Source organism: Alexandromys fortis, unplaced genomic scaffold (assembly GCF_014885135.2).
Source record: "Alexandromys fortis isolate MF-2015 unplaced genomic scaffold, M_Fortis_MF-2015_v1.1 scaffold_12, whole genome shotgun sequence".
NCBI lineage: Eukaryota > Metazoa > Chordata > Mammalia > Rodentia > Cricetidae > Alexandromys > Alexandromys fortis.
In genome coordinates this window covers 14,960,068-14,981,834 of record NW_026067937.1, presented here as the reverse complement: position 1 = coordinate 14,981,834, position 21,767 = coordinate 14,960,068, and the positions used below count along the sequence as shown (strand labels likewise).

General features: G+C 41.2%; 1 long non-coding RNA gene across 1 annotated transcript; it reads right to left on the bottom strand.

Moving 5' to 3' along the window:
* Positions 1-1,610: 1,610 nt before the first annotated feature.
* On the bottom strand, positions 1,611-20,856 carry LOC126504683 (uncharacterized). The gene is made up of 3 exons (XR_007592678.1): positions 20,802-20,856; positions 18,759-18,913; positions 1,611-5,158 (listed from the first exon to the last, which is right to left on the bottom strand). It is a non-coding gene; the product is annotated as an uncharacterized lncRNA (long non-coding RNA).
* Positions 20,857-21,767: the final 911 nt, after the last annotated feature.

Sequence of the window (21,767 nt, the reverse complement as noted above, 5' to 3'; positions counted from 1 at the left end):
TCCTGAGTGCTGGAATTTAAGGTGTGTGCCACAATGTTTGCCTGACTTAGGGTGTCTTCACCTATTTCCACCTTTTTTTTGGGGGGGGGAGAACAGGGTCTCACAGAACCTGGTGCTCATCTATTTAGAAAAGCTATGTTGTCACTGCCTCCCCAGTGTTGAATCACCACACCCGGCTTGCACATGGTGCTAGGGATCAAAACCCAGGTCCTTACGCTTGAGCAGAAAGCATTTTACCTACTGAGCCATCTCCCTTGCCCATGAAAGGAAGTTTTAAGGGGACACAAAAGTGTCCAGTAGAGCATGGAAGTACTTCAGCAAAATTCCCCGGGGTGGGAGTGGGGATGCACACGTGTAAACAAATGGAATCTCTTTTCAGGGTCATCTGCCTTCTGCTCATATGTCCAGGTGCCCATTCAACGTCTCTGCTCAAGCTTAGTATATTTATTGATTGTTAGAGGATGTCAAGTATCCCAATCTGGTCTGGAATTGGCTATGTAGTGGAGGATAGCCTTGGACTCCCGATCCTCCCGCCTCTACCTCCTAAGGATTGGGATTACAGGTGTGTGACACCACGTCTGGTTTTTCAACTCAGTGCTGGGGATTGAACCCAGGGCTAATTAAGCACTATATCAACTGAGCTACAGGCCAACTCAAACTTAATATATTTAAAAGTAGAACTCCACAGGTGCCCTCGAATACTGCTTGTGGTGGTTGAATGGGAGTGCCCCCTCCTAGGTTCCTGTGTTTGAATGCTTGGCCTCCAGCTGGGAAGGATTAAGGAGGTGTGGCCTTGATGAAGGAGATTCAATCTTACTGGAGGAGGTGTGTCATCGAGGGTCAACTTTGAGGTTTCAAAAATCCGTGTAAATCCAATTTAGCTTGCTCTGCCTCTTGCTTGTGGATCGGAGGTAAGCTCTGAGCTGCTTCTCCAGAGACACGTCTGCCTGCCTGCTGCCAGGCTCCCTGCTGTGTTGTTCATGGACTTGCCTTCTGAAACTGTGAGCAAGCACCCAATTAACTGCTTCCTTTTATAAGTCGCCCTGGCCATAGTGTCTCTTCACAGCAATAGAACAGTGACTAAGACACATCTTTACCTTTTCTATCTCCTTAACTGGACCACTACTCATGACTGTTCTGGGATGCAAAACCGAGGGGTCAACCTTCCTTTCTATTAAATCCTCATATCCACTTCTTCAAATGTGTCCACTCAATGACTAAAATATAACTTGGGAGATTTCTTAGCTCTGCTACTGCCAACTAATGCAAATCTCAAGTGTTTTCAACCTATATGGCAAGAGTTTCATAATTAGTCTTTCTGAAGCTGTCTTGGCAAACAGATATTGTTGCTGTAGAATTTGTTTTACACACACACACACACACACACATATATGAAGCTGGACATAGTGGTACATGACTTTGATCCCATCATTCCAGAGGCAGAGATAGGTAGATTTCTGTAACTTCAAGACCAGCCTTGTTTACATAGCTAAATGAGTTTCAGGCCAGCCAAGTCTACTTAGTAATTAATAACTTGTCAGGGAAAAGAGAAAAAGAGAGAAAAGAATCAGACACGTCAAATTGGTCTTCAGAATAACTTATTTAAAAGATTTGAAGTTGAGAATAATCTTTAATGTAAAATGTGATTTAACAACATTGCACTGCAGTCATACACACAGATTTCCACTGAAGTTCATTGGCAGCTTTTCTACATTTTGATACAAATATCTACAAATTCACATCCAGTCTTCACAGCAAATTGGGAACAGTTCATTGTATAAAAGAAAATTTCATAATTAGGTAATGTCACAGATGTCAGAAGTTTTTAACAATAACATCATAGCTAAACCTTTGAGACAAGTGCCAGACCCTTCCTAACCTCTTCATTTCATCATTGTTCAACACATTACGCTTGTTTTGTTTTTTGGCATGCTCTCATGTAGCCCAGGTTGGCCCCCAAACTCCCTGCACTTGAGCTTCTGGTTCCCTCCTCCCTCTGGTTCCGAGTGCTTGAATTGTAGGTGTGTACAACAGAGCCATTTCCTCCATGCAGGGAAGCACACTTTGTACTTCCTAGGCAAGTGTTCTGTCAGCTGAGCTACAACCCCAGCTGGACACATTGAGCTTTGATTCCATTCTACATCCAGCTGTCAAATCTTGGGTAGAAAAAAATGTTCTATGAATAACAAACTAATTTAAAATAAATAGAATCTTTAGCATTAAAAACTAATTAGAAGTTACTATTTGATTTCCTTAAGTGATAACATTACCATAATAAAAGAATATTGGGTTTTCATGTTAAGTGTTTTCCTGTGCATAACTGCATCCAAACACAATAGCCTCATTCTTCTTCCAAAGAAACCAGCTTTTCAGTAGACCTTCTACTGCAAGAACCCCTAAGTGCCATGGTCCTAGCTCTAGAAACAGGCCATCGTGAGAGCTTGTTTGAAAAACCAGCCAGGATGGGCAGCTGTTCATATACCTTTGACCTCCTTTATCAGGGAAACTCAGCTTCTTCCAAAAGCAAAGAAGGAGAAAAGGACATTAGCCTGGCCAGCTAGATCAAGCGAATCTACCCTGGCACTCAGCGGGTGATGGAGTCACAACCAGGTCGCCCTGCCAACAAGTCGTTCTGCACTTAAAAACTGCATTTCTACACACACAGCACTTGAGCTCACACTCATGGTCACTTGCACAAACACAGTTTTCAAATAAAACTGAGATGGGGCCTGGGGAGGTGACCTCGTGGTTAAGAGCACTGACTTTTCTTGCAGAGGACCCAGGTTCAGTTCCTAGCATCCATAAGGCACCTCACAACTGTGTGTAACTCTAGTTCAAAGGGATCTGACATCCTCAGACATACATGCAAGCAAAACACCAATGCACATGAAATAAAAATAAAATAAATAAAAATTTCCTTTAAAAAAATAGAAACTAAGATTGGCCAGTTTGATACAGATTTAAGTATACAGCTTTAAGTTTAGTGAGATGGCTCAGAGGAGAAATGTGCTTGGCACCAGGCCTGATGACCTGACTTAGATCCCTGAGGCCCACATGGCAGAGAGAACCAACTCCCTCAGGCAGCCCTCTGACCTACACAAACATGCCACGGGACACACATGCACACCCACCAGGAATGAGAGCAATCAATAAGTAAAAGTACAGCTTCAGTGCTCCCCTACATTTCAATTCAAAGGCTCACACAGACTTATAAACACCAGGAAAGTGTGCCAAGCCATTTAGTACCTTCAGGGGTTGGTGGCTAACACATTAGCCTTGCCCCAGTAACTGCTTTAGTTCATTGTATCCCCTGACCGAGTAATCACTCCAGCTATCTTAGCCAGGATACTTTCGCCTTTAAAAAACAATCAGAGCCATAGTTAAGCCAGCTCCAACTAGGTAAAGGGAAAGCTAATTGGGATGTTTTATCAATGTCTTGCTACAAGACAGAAACCTGCAAATATTAGGACAGTTCCACAAGCAAACACAAAGGAAAGAATACAGAGGAATGCCTTCATGCATTTTCTTTATCTGTATGCTTATGTTTGTAATGGACTCAGCATTTACTAATATCATTCATGGATTTTCCTCTCCCAAAGAATCGTGTTAATTTGATTTCGATTGCTTTTTTCTCTATCTTTATTTTCTTGGTAAATATATTTGATGTATACAAAAAGACTACACAAAATACAAAGTAGTTATAAAAGAGCACGGTAATGTTTGCCCAGCATTGGGAGGTTGCAACAGTGTTGCACCTGGGCTGCCAGCTCCCAGGAGCACAGGCCTCAAAAGCAATCCACGGAGTCAGCACATACAAAGACTTTTTTATCTGAGGGGGTTAGGGAAAGAGACCCTCACATTCTTTCTTGGTTTCCTTCTTTATTCCTTATTCTTCTGTGTTCTTTCTATTGTATACTTTTTTCTACAGCTTATATACCCCAACAAAGTTTTTCAGGCAATATAGGAATTCCAATGTGGTTACATTCTGTAAATGATTACAATGAATACAAAACAAACAGTAAAAAAAAAACATGTTTTCCATATCCCTTACATCATTAAACATTTTATGTATTACAGGTGAAAAAAAAATTATCCCAAGAGCCCATGTACATTGATACCCAAGCACACCCATTCACAGTTATAAGTTAACTTTGTGGGCAACAAGGTATTCTTCTCAGTCAGGTCTTTTACTGGCAGGCTGCATTTTGTAGTTACAAAGAAAGGATCTATTCCTTTATTGCTTTCCTTTAAAGGTAGTATTATAAAGAATCTTAAAGGAATCACAAACCTAAACTTTTATATATAAAAAGAATCAGTCAGCTCTACTTTAAATCTTTAGGGTGCATACCCACGCATCATTAGTTTTTTTATATCAGGAGATTAAGAGCAAAAATGGGTACAAAAAATTAAACATCATTTCTGGTCTTCAACCAATCCTAGCAAGAAAAGCTTGTCAAATAACGATAATTGGCTGCTTTGTTCTTGCTTCCTGATCTTAACGCATTCTGCACTCAACTCTTGTGTCTTTCTAAAACTTTAGATTATCTTCTTGAGTTTTTCACCTTGAAGTTATTTGACAAGAACATCTAGTATAATCTTAAGTTATTTTCGAATCTTTGTTTCAGCACTCCAAAACCTGTGAACACATCTCCCAACATCAAGGTTAAAAGAATGTAAGCTAGCTGGCAGTTGTTTTTCTTAATCGTTAACCTAAACTCATGTGTTCTAGTGTGTGACACTTCCTTGTTTATTTCTTGAACCATCAACCCTCTTAACTTAAAACTTATTATTATAAATCAGACAGTACCGCTGAGGAAAGAATCATCTTCATAATAATCCACAGGCAAGAATGCCCAGCAGAATGGAATTTTTCCATGAGATAAGCACACTATATTACAGGCAGTGGGAATCTCCCCACACCCATTCACATCATAGCAGATACCAGAGAAAGATAGCAGTAGCAAACATGTAAAGATACAGTAGAAGTGAAAGACATTCTGGGGTCTGTGGTCTCAGGGACTTGCTATCCAACATTCACCCACCAGGGAGTTGCCTCCTGGTGAGCTGACGCCTTGAACTTCAAAGACACCTGCTGCTCCTCTGCCGTGGCCACCAGCAATCCAAAGTTCGAGGACAGTTTGAGCTAGATAGCCGGACTCTGTCTCAAACAGATAAAAAAAAAAAAAAAAGTGATTATAAAGTCAAAATGTATAGAAAATGGCAAACTAACCACCCAAGAACTGCCCTAAACACTTTTATCACAAATATATATACATATATTTAGATATCAAGACATATAGATACTGTTTAATTTGTCTTATTTTTTAAGCCCTGCTTCATAAGCACCATGCAGTGGATGCTGGGGCATCAGTTTAATCTTCCTTATAGAACTTAGACATTTACTCTCCTATTAGCCAGAGCGCTGGCTGCTGAAGGCACATGGCTGTGTCCCTCTTTGGGCGTTACCCTTAGTCAGGGGAGCCACTTCACCTCTTCTGCAATGGGTACTTGCACTCTGTGACTAGTGGGTACAGATATACCAAAGAGTGGACCATTTACTTTATGTATGAACATCTCGGAAAAGTCTTCCCAGCCTCAGCACTCCTGGGACATTGCCTGAGACTTCTATTATAAATGGTTTCAGTTCAACTTAACCCTCTTCCCTCACTCTTCCAGATGCTGTCCCTAGAGTACTCCTAATAGACCCTCAGCAGACAAACCTCAACCTCAGCATTGTTCCCCCAAAACCCATCATAGGCTGCTGTGTGTCTCCTCAGAAGAACTAGTCACCCTCCAACCTGTAAAAGACACACCTATTTGGCAATAGGGTCTTTGTGAATATAAAGATGTTATGATGAATTTATACTGGGTGGGGATGACTTTAAATCCAATCAGCCCTCGTAGAGAAAGTCAGATGTGAAATGTGAAGCAATACAGAGAGGTAGAGAGAAAAAATCCAAGTGCTGATAGAAGGTGAGTACAGCAATGTAGACTCAAGCCAAGGGAGGCTAAAGATTGCTGATAACTACAAAAGCTAGGGAGAGGCAAAGAAACCTCCACCGGCCCCTCAGATACCGAGCAACACTGCCATCGCCCCCTGGACTTTGGATAGTTGGATTCAGAACTGTTATATTCTCTCTCTCTCTCGTATTTGCATGTGTATCTGTGTGTAGAAGTCAAAGGTCATTATTAAGTGGTTTCTGCCATTGTTCTTCAGCTTAGTCTTTGAGACTGGGTCTCTGACGTTCACACATTTGGATATATAGCTGGCTAATTATCTCCAGCGATCTGTCTGACTGAACCAGTTTCTCATGCTTGTACAGCAATCACTGACTCATCTCCCTGGCCCAAGAAATGTCTACTCCCTAAAGTTATATCTTTAGAGAGATGTGTGCCCTTCTCTTGCCTAACTGACTATTGAACAAAGGTCCACGGAACTATTGACCAATGAAATAATGGTCACCAAGAAATTGGAGTCATCCCTGGAATATCAGCTAGAAAGAATCGGCTGAAGTGTAAGGCCAATCAGAAGGGAATTTGTCTCCTAGGACAACTTGCCAACCTTGCAGCAGAGACCAGAGTAGAGACACCGATGGGTCAACACTGGGTAGGACCAAGCTTTGACTTGAACTGCTTAGTTATCCACACTTCTTGCTTTCTATTTAAATCTAACCCTCAGGGCCCCAAAGATGGACTTGGAGGGCCAACTAGACCACTTTGTTCCTCTTCCAAATATGCCCACATCGGATGAATCTTCTGTTTTTCATGGTTGCTTGTCTCTTTAATCAGAGTATTGACCATGGGTTGCTGATCCTTACTTAGTTGTGGATGCCAGGACCCAAGTGCTCTCGTCAGAGCACTCTGGTAACATAGTGGGACTAATCTTTCAAAGTCTAGCCAGAGTAACCCCAACTTGTAGCAAGCCATCATTTGCAGCTGTCCCATGTACCCAACTGCAGCACACAAGCGACTCTTGCAGCAGCTAGAGAAGTCACTGAGAGATCTGATAGGGACAAGGAGGGAGCAGTTAACATAAAACACACAAATAACAATCCCAGAGTCAGATATCATCTGCCTTCCAGTGCCCCTGCTTATAGCCACCTCTACTGCTTTAAGAATAGATAGAGTTCTAAACCCAAATTTGCATTAGTTCTCTGTAGCCTTAGAGACATATGAAATAGTAGTTTGGTGAGACCCTTTCAATAGTGTAGTTGCTTATCAACTACTTATGCTTCTGAAAGTAATCCTAATAAACTCGTGTATTCTGACAACTTAGACTGTTTATATGTTCCCTTCATCTCTCGCTATGTGATCTCTTCCATTTGTGCCCCTGCTGGTTTGTCTCCACTAACATACAGAGGTGGCGGCTTGAGGTCCCTATCATACAAGGTTACCTCATCTAAGAATTCAGAACTGTGGGCCAAATTAAACCTCTTTTCTCTATAAAGCACCCAACCTCGGTCACTTAGTGACAAAATGGACCAAGGCAGCTATGGGTCTCTAACTTTCTCATTATCTGGGGAACTCTCTAGAAATATATAACATGCATTTTTAAAAACCTTTATTCTCTCTAAAATGACTGCGTCTGCTTGGTCATGCACTGATGTTGTTTATATTCCTTTATTTTTAACATTTGAAGAAATTTTTTATGTAAATTTAAATGTTTATTATTATATTATAGTATTATATTGGTTGCCATGTCAGGCAGAATAATTACCCCCCAAATATCTGTGTCTTCACCTCTAACCCCTGCATGTAAGGTGTTGTAATTAGACAATAAGACTTAAGCCCACAAAATAGTCTTAGTTTTGTGGTTATGCAGTTCTATTATGTTATTCAGGTACACCTAATCTAATACTGCAGGTCCTCGGATTGGAGAACCTTTCCTAGTTTGGGTCAGAAAAGATGATGTGGCAGCAAAATGTCCAGAGAGGTGCAAAGCTGCTGGCCTTGGGGATGTAGAAGGGATCCAAGAGCCAAAAAATATGGGAATCCCCCAGCTTTAAGCTCTTAGAGGCAGAGAAATGAACTCTCCAGAAACCCGCAGGAAGAAATGAAGTGCTGACACCTTCGTTTAAGTCGAACGAGACCCATACTGGGTTTCTCTAGACCTGCACTAAACATGTGTGGTGCTGGTCTAAGCCATGCACCTGTGATCGTCTGTAACAACAGTGTTGAATGTCATGTCTGTTTGTGTGTGCTCAAATCATAGGGTCCTGGGGCTGGAGAGATGGCTCAGAGGTTAAGAGCGTTGCCTGCTCTTCCAAAGGTCCTGAGTTCAATTCCCAGCAACCACATGGTGGCTCACAACCATCTGTAATGGAGTCTTCTGGCTTGCAGGCATACACGCAGACAGAATATTGTGTACATAATAAATAATAAAATATTTTAAAAAAATCATAGGGTCCTTTCTGTGAGGTCCCTTAAGTCTATTCTATGACAAGGTTTCTTTTTTCTTTAAAAACATACAATGTTTTAAAAATTCCTTTTGTGTGTATGAGTGTTTTGCACACACATGTGAATGTGAGCCATGTCTGTGCTGGTGCCCTAGGAGGCCAGAAGGGAGTACTGGATCCTCTGAAACCGAAGTGACAGATAAGTGTGATCACCATGTTGTGACTTAGAGTTGATCCCAATGGAAAACCTGCTCATGGCTTTGGCTATGAAGGAAAGAAAAAACAAGAGCACATGGATAATACCTGTTAAATATTTGGAAATAAAACTTTCTAACCACAGGTTCAGCCAGGGAGAAAGTCCTTTTCCCTCACGTTCATGTGTGCTGCATACACACATATATATGCATGTGTGGAGACACATATATATGCACGTGTGGAGATACATATATATGCATGTGTGGAGACACATATATGCATGTGTGGAGACACATATATATGCACGTGTGGAGGCCAGAGGTCTACATCAGGGGTCTCCTTGATTGTTCTCCAGCCTATACGTTGAGGCAGGGTCTCTCACGTGGACCCAGAGCTCACTGATTTAGCTTGTCTAGCCAGCCTGCTTGCTCCAGAGATCCTCTGTCTACACTTCCCACACACTGGGATTCAAGGCTGGCCACAGCACCCACTAAGTAAGTGTTTGTGTGGGTGCTGAGGATCCAAACTCAGGTTCTCACATTTATACAGCTGCTTTAACCACTAAGCCTTCTCCCCAGCCCCTAGAGAAACTGCTTTTTATTAATATCTAAGTAATTCTAGGGAATTGGTTTCTATTTCCAACCTCTATGCTGTCTCAGATGTTGCCTGGGAACTGTCTTACTGGTGACTAGTTCCATACCTCATTGTCCCTCTGTATCATATGTGTATACTGAGACTATGACTCTTTGGGAGAGTCCTATTCCATGGGCTTATTTGGGGCCTGATTTATAGGAAGAGCAAAAGGCCTAATGTCAATGTTTTTTACCTTCTGAATAAGTTCTTCTGAATAATCTACTCATTTATCATTTTGTGAACGGGATATTTTAATCATTTAAATGGCAATGTTCAAAAGAGATTTGCTTTCCAAAGACTATTTCTTATTCATTGAAGAGGGGAGATAAGCTGGCTTTAACATATGAAAAGGCACTGTTTATAGAATTCGAGTTCCCTGCAAACTTATGTGTGTGTGTGTAGGGGGGGTTGTGGACAAATTGACAGGTCACAAGTTTAAATAGTTTGCAAGTACATAGAAAACACAGCTTAGTAGGTGTGCATGCCTGCACAAGCATGAGGAATGAGTTCAAATCCCCAGCACCCATGTAAAAAGCATAAACACCATACACACACACACACACACACACACACACACACACACACAAGAAAATAATAAAAATTTGAAATCTACTAGCAATACTTAGATTGAAATTTTTAGCTGATACTCAAGAACATGTTCACTTGCTTTACTGTTTCTGGTGCTGTTTACATCCCTTCTTGCTGCTCTAGGGTCTGCCAATGTTAGAGAGGCGTCATCAGACTTTGTTCATTCTCAGCCCAGAATCCCTGAACTTCCCAGGCTTTCGTTGTGCACAGGCTGGATGTTCTAACACCATGTGGAAAACTTTCTTTCCCTGCATGCAGGGAAAACGTTCAGTGAGCCTTAGGATCCCAAAGGCCTGCTCAGGAGTAGCTCAGGTAGTTGCTGGGAACATTAACCTGCACACTGGGTGTGGCATTCTGACCTGGTTCATTACATTCCCCCAGAGAATCTACTGCAGCTCCACGTTTGAATTTAGTCACAATGCTGCCCTTGGTCAAACTTCATATCCACTCTCTGCTTTGAGACATAAATCAAGTCTCAATCTAAAGGGGGGAAAGTTCTTTTTTTTTTTTAAGATGGTCTTACTATGTAGTCCTGGGTAGCCTGAAACTCACTACATAAATCATGCTGACCTTGAACTCACAGAGATATACCCGTCTCTGCTTCCTGACTGCTAGGATTAAGGTTATGACACCAGTTAAAATTTTTGTATACATTAGAATGGGTTTTATAATAAAGGAAATCAGCTATCTTGTTGCTAAAGAACTTGTGTCTAAAAATTTAATCTCATCCATTTTCCATGGGAAAAAAATTATATATTGATGTCCTATATCTTTAAATATTTATGTATTATCATAAATCCCACTTAATCCTTATTTATTAATGAAAGAATAAATTGTTTATTAGTCTGTGCCAGTTTGAAAATAAACAGAAAAGCAAAAACTAGGTCTGGGGGAAGGCTTAGCCATGTGACCACTTGACAAGCATAAGAGCCTGAATTCAGATCCCCAGAACACACAGAAAAGCAACATCCCCACCCCCACCCCCTGTGGTACACATCTGTAATCTGTAACCTAAGGACTTCTGGTGGAGGCAGGCAGATCCCTGGAGCTCATTGTCCAGCCAATCTATTTAAAAGGAGAAACAAAATTGTTAATTTTTTTCAGCAAGTAACACTGAAAGGCAGGGGAAAGGGGCGGGGTACATAGTGCTTAGCACTATAAGAAACTACCCAAAGCGTTGGTGCCCCTTGCTACACTCACTCCGCATACATGCTACTTGGTGCTGTCAGTTTTGTTGTCTAGTTGCTGTGTGGTATTTCAATGCGACCTAATTAAGGTTACCTTTTTCATAAAAATGAACATCTTTTAATGTACTCACATAAAATCTACTTATCTTTGCAAATTGTTCAAATAATACAAGGCTTGAAGACTTTGGAGATTACCAAGGAAAATGAAGACATCTTCGGCTCATTTTGTATAACAAGCAGGGTCTCACTAGGCAGCCCTGACTGGCCTTTCAGGAAGGCTTTGAACTCAGGCAGATCTGCCTCCCAAGTGCTGGAATTAAAGGTGTGTGCCAACACGCAAGACCTTTGCTATTTTACTGAACTGTTTTATTACTGGATTATAAGTCCCTTATATACTCTGGAAAGGAGTTTTTGTTTTAGAATATTTTAAAACTATTTTTATCATCTTTGAGAATTCCATATACTGCATCTTGATCATACTCACGCCATCTCCCAGATCTACCCTTACTTCCCTACTCATCCATCCTCAGTTTCCCTTTTTTAAACTCATCAAATTCATTTTGTGTTGACCAACCACTCTTGGAAGTAGGCATACCCTGATGTGTGGTCATACCATTCAGGAAAACTGACTGTCAAAGTTGGGCAGATGAATCTCTGTATGAGGCCAGCCTGGTCTACATAGCAAGTTCCATGACAGCCAGAACTACATAATAGAAAGACCCCCTCTCAAAAAAAAAAAAAGTCTCAAAGTAAGAAAAAGAAAAGAAGGGAGGAAGGAGGAAGATGGCTCCATCTATTCCAGCAGCTACCAAATGTCAGCATCTCCAGAGCCCATGGTGGGCTGTCCTGTCCACTTCCCTCTCTGCTGGGTTTTGTCTGGCTTGTGCTTGAGCAGGCCTTCGGAATGCTGCCACAATCCCTGAGTTCATATTGCATCCACCCTGTTGTGCCTGGAACACAATTTTCCTGATGTTATCAATCACCCCTGGCTCTCACAATCAGGATCTGGACAGTTCTTCATCAGGTATTTTTCCTTATATGTGGCTTGCCTTTCATGTTAACAGAACATAATCAAAACATAATTTTGAATGGTTTTTTAATGTGCATTGGTGTTTTGCCTGCATGTCTGAGGGCATCAGAAGCCCTGGAACTGGAGTTATAGACAGGTGAGAGCTGCCAAGTGGGGGCTGTGATTTGAACACAGGTCCTCTGGAAAAGTAGCCAGTGCTCACAACTGCTGAACCACCTCTCCAGCCCCAATTTTGATTGTTTTAACTTTCATCAAGTCCAATTTATTTTTCACTATAATTCCAACTGTCTGAGTCTTATTGAAGAAAACTACATTGTTTAAGTCCATAGATTTAAAATTTTTTTGGCTCTTACAATTTAGAAATATGACCATTTCTGTGAATACAGTACACAGCACAGGACAGGGATCCTGTTCTTCACGTGGTCCAACCTCTTTTAGCAGCATTTGTTGAAAAAATTCTTCCTCTACCGACTCGCCTTCTCATTTCTGTTGAACACCCCTCCATCCCTCCGTGTTGTGTATCTCCACTTTATAACAACCTATTCGTCTATACATCCACCATCCTGTGAGAACCACAGTGCCTTGGTTACTGCAGGTTCAAAGGGAGCATTAAAACCAGGTTAACTTAAACTCCCAACTTGTCACCCTTGTCTTGGCTGCTCTAGAGGGGTTTTTGAATGTCACACATATTTTAGAACCAGCTATTTCATTTCATAAAGACATTTAGAGCTTGAGGCATTCTGATTGAGGCTGTTGGTGTGAAGAAAGCTGAAGCCTTCCCAGGGCTGAATCTTAAAATCTGTGAGCACAGCATGCCTTTCCTTACATACGCACTCTCCTGACGTCACCGAACAAGTCACGGGCATACTACCTGCTATTTGACCTGAGGAATTTTACATTTTCATTAGTGCCATTTTAGTGGTTTTGGTTTCTTGTAAGATTTTAAAGAACTTCAGCCCTCAGTAAAGGGCATAAGCAATTTTGACATTGAATAAAATGAGCATCTTTGACCATGCTTTTCCTTCATTAGCTGTCCATGAACCTTTATATACCTGTTCAAATGTGTCTGATATATCTACTGGAACATTCTCTTGCCCAACACTTTATGTACGTTTAAAATGTATACTGATAGTATTAAGCAATAGGTTCCATTGTTTATTATTTCTGCCAGACACTAATTTTAAAATACATATTTACCTTGTCTGTGTGTGTGCCTGAATGTATGGACGTTTACCACATGTATGCCAGAATCTGCAGAGGCCAGAAGAAAGTGCTGGATTTGTGGAGTTTCAGGCAGTAGGTAGCTGTGGGCTGACATGTGCATGCTGGGGACCAAACTCAAGTTCTCTGGAATAGAAGTCAGTGCTCTTAACCACTGAGCCATTTTTTCTAGTCCCAATATTTCAAATTGTGAATATATGGGAAACTCTTTTGCTCTTACCAGGTGCACAGTACTACACTATATCCACCATATCATAGCTACACAACTTCACAGTGGCAGATGTCGTGTGGACGTCCTTAAGCCTCTGCTAGCAACACCATGATGGTTATCACTGTATTTGCTCCCCCCACACACACACACTTTTTTGGGTTTGTTTGTTAATTTTTGCTTTTGTTGAGACACGGTTTCTTTGTGTAGCCCTGGCTGTCCTGGAACTAGCTCTGTAGACCAGACTAGCCTCGAACTCAGAGATTCCCCTTCCCCATCTTCTCAAATGTTAGATTCAAGGCGTGCACCACCAGCACCCGGCTGTAATTGTTTCTCTAGGCATTTACACCTAGAAGCAATATGTGTATCCATTGAAATCTGTCCCACCAGTCTGTCTTCAGAATGGCTTTGCCACTTTACTCACGATCCCCGGGACCTTCATCATTCATCTTTCTAAGTTTTTAGTCTACTGAGCATAAAGAATGGAGAAGGATAGAGGTTGTGATGGCTTTAATTACTTTCATTTGGAGTTGCACCAAGTTTTTGGTTCCTAAGAACCAAAATTTTAACTTGGGTTCTTCTGGTTAATGTGTGAGCACATATATTTATGTTTTTAGCTCATTAGAGTTAATCTTCTAAAAACTGCCTGCTTATAATCTTGGACAGTTGTCCTATTAGAACCTTTATTTAGTTATTTTTATGACCTTGGCATTCTTTGTCTCTTACAAAGACTAGTTATTTGTGAACTTAGAGGTTATGAAATATAAAATCCTCTCCCCAGAGGCCGCATGGCTAGAAGCCTGCAGGTCAGCTATCCTAGAGAACACAGCACAGAGGAAACAAGGGTGGTCTTTCCTCAATACACCGGAGAGAGAACTGGCTCCCGAAAATGGTACTCTGAATTCCACACACTACACAGCACACATGTGCCTGTGGATTCACTCACACACCACACACAATAATAAATTATTATAATAATTAAATAATAATTTAAAATTAGTATGAAACAAATAGTATGAGCTATATAGGATCTTAACTAGGAATAGGTCATTACATAAATATTTAAAAGCTGAGTTCATTATAAGATATTAAAATAGAAAATTTAAAAGGAAGCAGTTCATTTTTTAAAAAAGTATTTATTTGTGTGTTTGTGACTCTGCAGAGGTCATGGAGGGCATCTGGTTCCCTTTAGCTGCTGCTGCTGTGCTGGCAAGCTGACCAATGTGAGTGCTGGGACCCAAACTCAGGGGCTTTGAAGAGGCAGAGTTCTAACCTGAGCCACCTCTCCAGACCCCCAGAGAACAAATCTAGCAAATGGTACAGAACACTTTAAAATCACTGTCTTCGTGTTAGTCCAATGGGCCTTTTCCACTATACGCTGCACAAACGCTGCTCTTTGGGCAGCAATGAAACAGAAATAAACTGACCACTCTAAGTGAATCACTGACAATATATGGCTTTCTCATTAAAAACAAAACAAAAACTCAACCAAAACTCCCAGGAAACTATTTCAAACAGAGAAGTACAGACTTGGGAGTTTCCACTAAACTACAAAGAAGTTTTCAAATATTGTTGGATTAGAAAAGCATCCAGGACCACTTTATCCTACTGTGAATTTGGGATTTTAATTTTATTTTAAATTATGCGTTCACAAATATAGATGCTCATAGAGGGCAAAGGAATTACAGGTGGCTAAGAACCGAACTCCAATTCCTGCACAATCAGTGGTCGCTCTTACACACTGAGTCATGGCTTCAGACCCATTCAAGGATTTAAAAACTTCTGTTTTTATCAGCCTGTATGTGTGTGTGCACATCTTAGCACATGTGTGTTGGTCAGAGGACAAACTGTGAGTCAGGTCTAGCCTTTCACCATGTGGGTTCCCGGGAACTGAAATCAGATCATCAGGCTTGGTGGCACATGCCCTTCCCCTACACTGAACCATCTCGATGACTAAAGTCAGGAATTTCCACAATGTATTTATTTCCTAAGTGGTTGAGTCTTTTCGGATTTTTGTATGTGAGTATGGCATATTGAGTGCACCTGTGTGTAGGTGCACCTGCCCATGCGAGTCCACGTGTACAAAGGCAAGGCTTCCGTGAGCGCTTTCCAACTTAAGACAGGGTAGGATTTTTCAATAAACCTGAAGTTCACTATATCTCAGTGAGCCCCAGGGATCCGCCAGTCTCTACCCCCAGCTCTCAGATTACAAACATGCTACTGGCACCGGCTTTACATGTGGGTGCTAGGTATCTGAACTCTGGCTTTCCTGCTTCTGCAGCGGGTCTTTTACCCAGAGAGCCAGCCCAGTGAGCCATCTCCTCAGGTCTTCAGACTTCCTCTGAAAAAAGGCAAGCCATACCTCCGTCTTCACACTGCCAAGTCTGCATCGCAGAAAAAGAAACTACAGCTTTCGATCCGGAATTTTCTTTTCTTTTTATAGACCAAACTGTGGTAAGATTTTAAAAGTCACTGACTCATTTTTTTCCCTAGAATAAAACACTTAAAGCCTCTTAGGTGTAAAATATAAGATGACAAGGGTTCCTTATTAATGTCATGTTCCTATGATGAATGTTTTTAAACAGTCAAATCACATGATTTTGGAAGGAAAAAAATCCCAAACAAGAATATCATTTAAATGATGTTTTGTTACAATGATGCATTCTGAAATCCAGGCTGACCTCACACTTGAGGCAATCGTCTTGCCTCTGCCTCTACAGAGCTGGATCACAACTGTGGGACACCACACCCAATTCTCATTTAAATTCTGGAACCACACAAGTGTACTAATAGAGAAAGTTGAATGGAAAAATCAATTAGGCAGAAACAAAGCAAAGTGATCTTTGTGGTTTTAAAGCTGTAGGATATAAAACCTTTAGGTGGTAGTACTTATGCACACCACCCCACTTTCTTACCAATGGGGACACAAATCAGTATCTTTTATCTACATTCAGTATTTTGAAGGCAACTGGTGGTTTGCTCTATCCTGCCAATTAAAACTATATAATAGTTTGCCTTTTTAAAAATGATAAGGCCTTAGCTAGAGTGATGGCCCGTGCAGGTGGATCTCTTGAGTTCAAGGTCAGCCTGGTCTACAGAGTGAGTTCCAGCACAGCCAGGGCTACACAGAAAACTCTGTCTCAAAAAACCAATAATAATAATCATAATGCCCATCAGACCAAAACTAATTGAGTTCTGTCCTGGAAATGCATATAGGTAGGGCCAACAAATAAAATGCATCAGAGAAAGCATGGAAATTTTTAAATACTTTTCAGGCTTGATTAAACCTTTGGTGATGATGGGATTCATTACTGTCATCTACAAAGTTCACACTCAAGAACTGCACAATTGAGCACCCCCCCCCCAAAGAAACTTCATAATGTTTTAAGTAAGTTTATAGGTTTTTTGTTTGTTCTTGGTTTCTCCATGTAGTCCTGGCTGTACTGGAACTCGTTCTGTAGACAAGGCAAGCCTCGAACTCACAGAGATTCACCTGCCTCTGCCTCCCAAATGCATGTGTCAGCACCCACAAGAATAGTTTTGTGATGGGTCAAATTCACAGCTATCTGAGGCTGCACGATGCTCACAGGTCACACTGGCCAGTTCTGCATCCCTTTCTTTAAGCATCCTACAGAGGGAGGGGCTGATGATGCTCTCCATTTTCAGACTACTGCCTTCTGGGGCCAGCATAACGTCTCACTGGGTATAATGCTTGTTGTACAAGCCTGCTGACCCAAGCTCAATCTGTGGAAGCCACAAAGGTGGAACAAGAGAGCTAACTTCCACATCATATGTGAGCCCACTCCTACACACACACACAGACACACACACAGACACACACACACAGACACACACACTTACAAGAGTATTGAGATTTTTAAGTCAGATATGTTAAACTTAAGAAATCCAGACATAAGTATACAAATAGCATTGACCAATTACTTTTTAAGTAATATAAATGAAAACTAAAGATAAAATTTTAAATGGATAACACATGATCTTGTTATGCAGTTTAGACACAAATATTCACAGATGTGCTGGGAAGATAGCTCAGAGCTTACCACACAAGTTGAGGACCAAAGTTTATATTCTTATGGATCCACGGGGCGACCTGCCTCTAAGTTCAGTGTTCTAGGGACAGAGAAAGAATTTGAGGGACACTGACTAGCTAGACTGTCCAAATCAAGAGTTCCAGGGTTCACAGCGATCTTACCAAAGTGTGTAAGGTAGAAAGCAATGGAGGAAGACATCTGACATCAACTTCTGGCCTCCAAACACATGCACACCCACACACATTTGAACGTGTGCACACATACATGCACATAAAAATGTTCACGGATCCAAAGATACACTAACAAACTGCTCATTCTTAGTAAGGGAACCATTGCACACAGGAACACAAGACATCATGAAGGGCCTGACTCAAGGTCCCAAAAAGATATTCTTAGCCAAATCTCTCTCTATTGCCCCTACATGTTGGTGACAGTGAAAATGAAAAACTAGGTTTTTGTCATCATCAAAAGTTTCAACGCTGGTGGTGACGACACATGCCTTTAATCCCAGCACTCGGGAGGCAGAGGCAGGTGAATCTCTGTTAGTTCAAGGCCAGCCTGGACAAAAAGAGCTAGTTCCAGGACAGGCTCTAAAGCTAGAGAAACCCTGTCTCGAAAAAAAAAAGTTTCAATTTCTTTTTAAGATTTTACTTTTTAAAAAGTATAAAAATATGTGTGTGTGCATGTGCACATGCCCATGTCTTATGAATACAGGTGCCCATGGCGGCCAGAAGCCTAAGACCCCCTGGAGCTGGAGTTACAAGCTGTACATTGTTGGTCCTAGGAACCAAAATTAAGTACTCGGGTCCTCAGGAAGAGCAGTTAAGTGTTCTTAGCTGCTAAGCTATCTCTCCATATCCTATATTTCTCTTTTGAAAAACACTAAAATTTTCTAAATCTTACATATATAAGATATTTCTTAAGAAAATTATCCTGTGGGAGCACTGATAGCTCACTGGGTGAAGATGTTTGCTACCAAGTCTGATAACCCAAGTCTGAACCCTGGGACCCACTGATGGAGGGGAAAACTAACTTCTGCACGCTGTCCTGACTCTGCTTTGAATATACACACACATTAAAATGTAAAAATATAGATAAATAAATTAAACTTTGGTATTACTTCACACTTAAAGTAATTTCAGTGACATCATGCAAAAAAGTTTCAAACGACAGTTTTTGGCACATCTATCAAGCATGTGTGTACAACCTTAGAAATATAAATAAACAGAAAATGTAAGTGGGTCTTACCAAATTTTCTCTTCTGAAACAACTACCACCGCTACTGTGTAACACAGAAGACATTCTGCAGCAGTTACAGAACCGGAAGGCAAACAGTGAAAGGCACAGCACCAAACAGAGGCTTCAGGAATTAAATGCCAGGATTCTCGGGTGTACAAATCTCACTGTTTCAGAGGGAAATGTTATCTACTTATATAAATATCCAAGAATGCTCTGTGCTCTCGCAAAGATTAAGTTCATCCCTAGCCTTACTAAAACCAGCACCTCCCCTCTCCCAAAGCACCTCGGAGCACTTCCTAACATACTGTTTAACAAGTCAGAGGTAACTGTAACTTCCTTCAGAGCAAATTAACCCTGCACTTGTGACGCTTTGGAGTGACCTTACAAACCCACCAGTTCTGGGTGCTCGCCTTTCCAGGCACAGAGCCAGTTTGCTAGCGTCCATGCATTCTGCCACGGCACCACCCAGTGAGACAACTGGACAGTATAGCTCATTTTCAAAGGAATTTCTCAATCTTTACTCAACTAGCAAGTTAAATACAACAGTCAGGACAAAGGAAGGGGGAAATTCTAGCTGACTGGCAACGCAACACGCTATGAAACTGAAACCACATTAGACAGAACTGCATACAATTCTAGCCAGTTCTTTCTTTTCTCTTCTATACTCGGGGAGTCAGGTACAAAGTAAATTCAAAGATGGGCAGAGTTAGGAAAATCCCACACACATCAAAACCTTAAACAATATACAAATGTGACCTGACATGAAAAACGACAGAACTGTTTACAGGTTACAAAACACCAAACACAGCGAAACATAGTTTCCCCTCTCTCTGTTCAGTCACGCCTTTAAATTTAAAAATTGATATCAGAGTTCCAAAATTACAAACCCCTTCATCAAATGTGAGTGGTGAAACCTCCTAACACTACTGAGAAATGGTTTTCCTGATCAGTCATACCTCACTAGGTAGATAAATCCAGATTATGGAAACAGAGAGCACGTATGTAAGAGTATATACTGGCAGTCACATGAAGACCCAAATTCGTATGGACAGGTAAGACAGGTACTGGCATGCTCAGCAAGCGTATGTTAGCATTAGGGTAACGTATTAGACCCTAAGATTCTAAAACCATGCCACTTTATGTCAAAACACAGCAATTCATTTTGTCTCAGGTGTTCACAGGGCCCAATATCAAAGATCAAAAGTTTCAACATGCGGAGGAACACTGTGAGCCAAATGTAACACAGGCAAGAGCAAACCTGGGTTCCCCCAAAGAATCCAAACAACTTTTCAGCACCAGGAAAGCCAACGAGGCTTGCTCCCTAAAGATAAAGTTACTTATGATCCTGGCATCTGCTTTCAATTAAGCTTTGTACACACACCTTTCCACAAACAATTACAAACACACACACACACACACACACACACACACACACACACACACCACTCCTCGGGACTTTTGTACAGATTTAAGAACACACCCATGCTAACAGAAGAGAATTTCACAAGCTGAAACTGCTTGACAAGCAAATTTTGCAAACAAGGACTAAGTTCAGCAGAAGCAAAAGACAGCCAAATACCCGACCACACCCACGCTGATAAAATCTCTTACACAAAAAAAACTAGACAGACAACACCCTCGTGAACACCCTTGCTAAATTCTGACTCTTCCCTGAGCCCCACTACCCTCGGGGAGGGGTAAATCCTGAACAACCACGATTACAGATTATGCTAAATATAAGACAAGACGGCCGAGCAGAACACAAACCATAACCGCAGAAAACACACCCGGACACCCAGGCATAGGCCACACAGACAGTTCAAAGGCAGAAGGCCAGACCACCAGGATGTGGACGCCTGCGACCCCTCAAGCAGTTCACAGATCTCAGAGGCCTCCTGGCTCATAGAAACACTGCAAACCCAGCATGGACCCTCTCAGGCCGCTTTTCCACGCCCGGGACAAGACTGCCAGGTCTTTGGCCACCCCAGGGGGCTGCTATTGACATTCTAACGAGCCGGACAGTCCCCCAAGACCCTCAGAAAGGCAGATAACCTCTTATAGCCGTCTTGGAGGCGGCCATGACAGCAACAAAGAGCGGATTTTTTACGACAACTCCCACAATGCCCGTGGACTACAACTCCCAGAGTGCAGCGGGCGGCCCCACTGTTAACCCTGTAGTGGCTCCAGGGCTGGCGAGCCCTGCTCCTTCTTTCGCCCAGAAACCAAACTGTTGCACCTACTTTCAACTTTCACAATTCGAAAATAACTTAGAAATTTTGACCAACAACTGCATTTACGCTATCTTGACTCTTCCTTTTACCATAAAAACAATCTCAGGTTCCCAGAACATTGTCCCTGGCAGAGTACTTTTTGTTAATCTCCAGAGATGTCAAACTGTCAAATAGTCACTATTACACGGGTACATTTAGGTTCAATTAATTTTCCCTTTAACCTTTATAATTTTCTAGGCATCTTCTAAATTATTAGAGTTCCCAGAATCTTGTACTACACACTATTTTAATTTAAAATACATTTTCTAAACTTCTGGGACTCAAGAGAAGGACCATCTTGTAACTGCTACAACGTCCTACATCTCTCCATTTAATAAAACATTTTTTCTTCAAATACATTAATTTACAAACTTTGTGCAACTCAAAATTAGTCTTAATAAAAAAATTGTTGACAACATAAATTTTCAATTTCAAGCTAAAATTTTAGGAAGAAAACCCCATGTGCTAACATTTCCCTTTCCCCACAGAAAAGCTATCAATACCAACAGCATATAATGCTATTTCCCCCCCTGACTTTAGAATGACAAGAAAACAACAAATAAACATTCTTAGGAGATTTTAAAAACTATACTGAGAATTCATTCTTTCTGGAAACTGTGTAATTGTATATTCTATTTATGAATGACGTTTTTCAAAGTCTGTTTCAATTTAATTAGAAAAAAGACTTTTAAATGCATTTTCTTCAAATATTTTGGCCATCATTTCAGTAAAGAATGACAGGTAACAT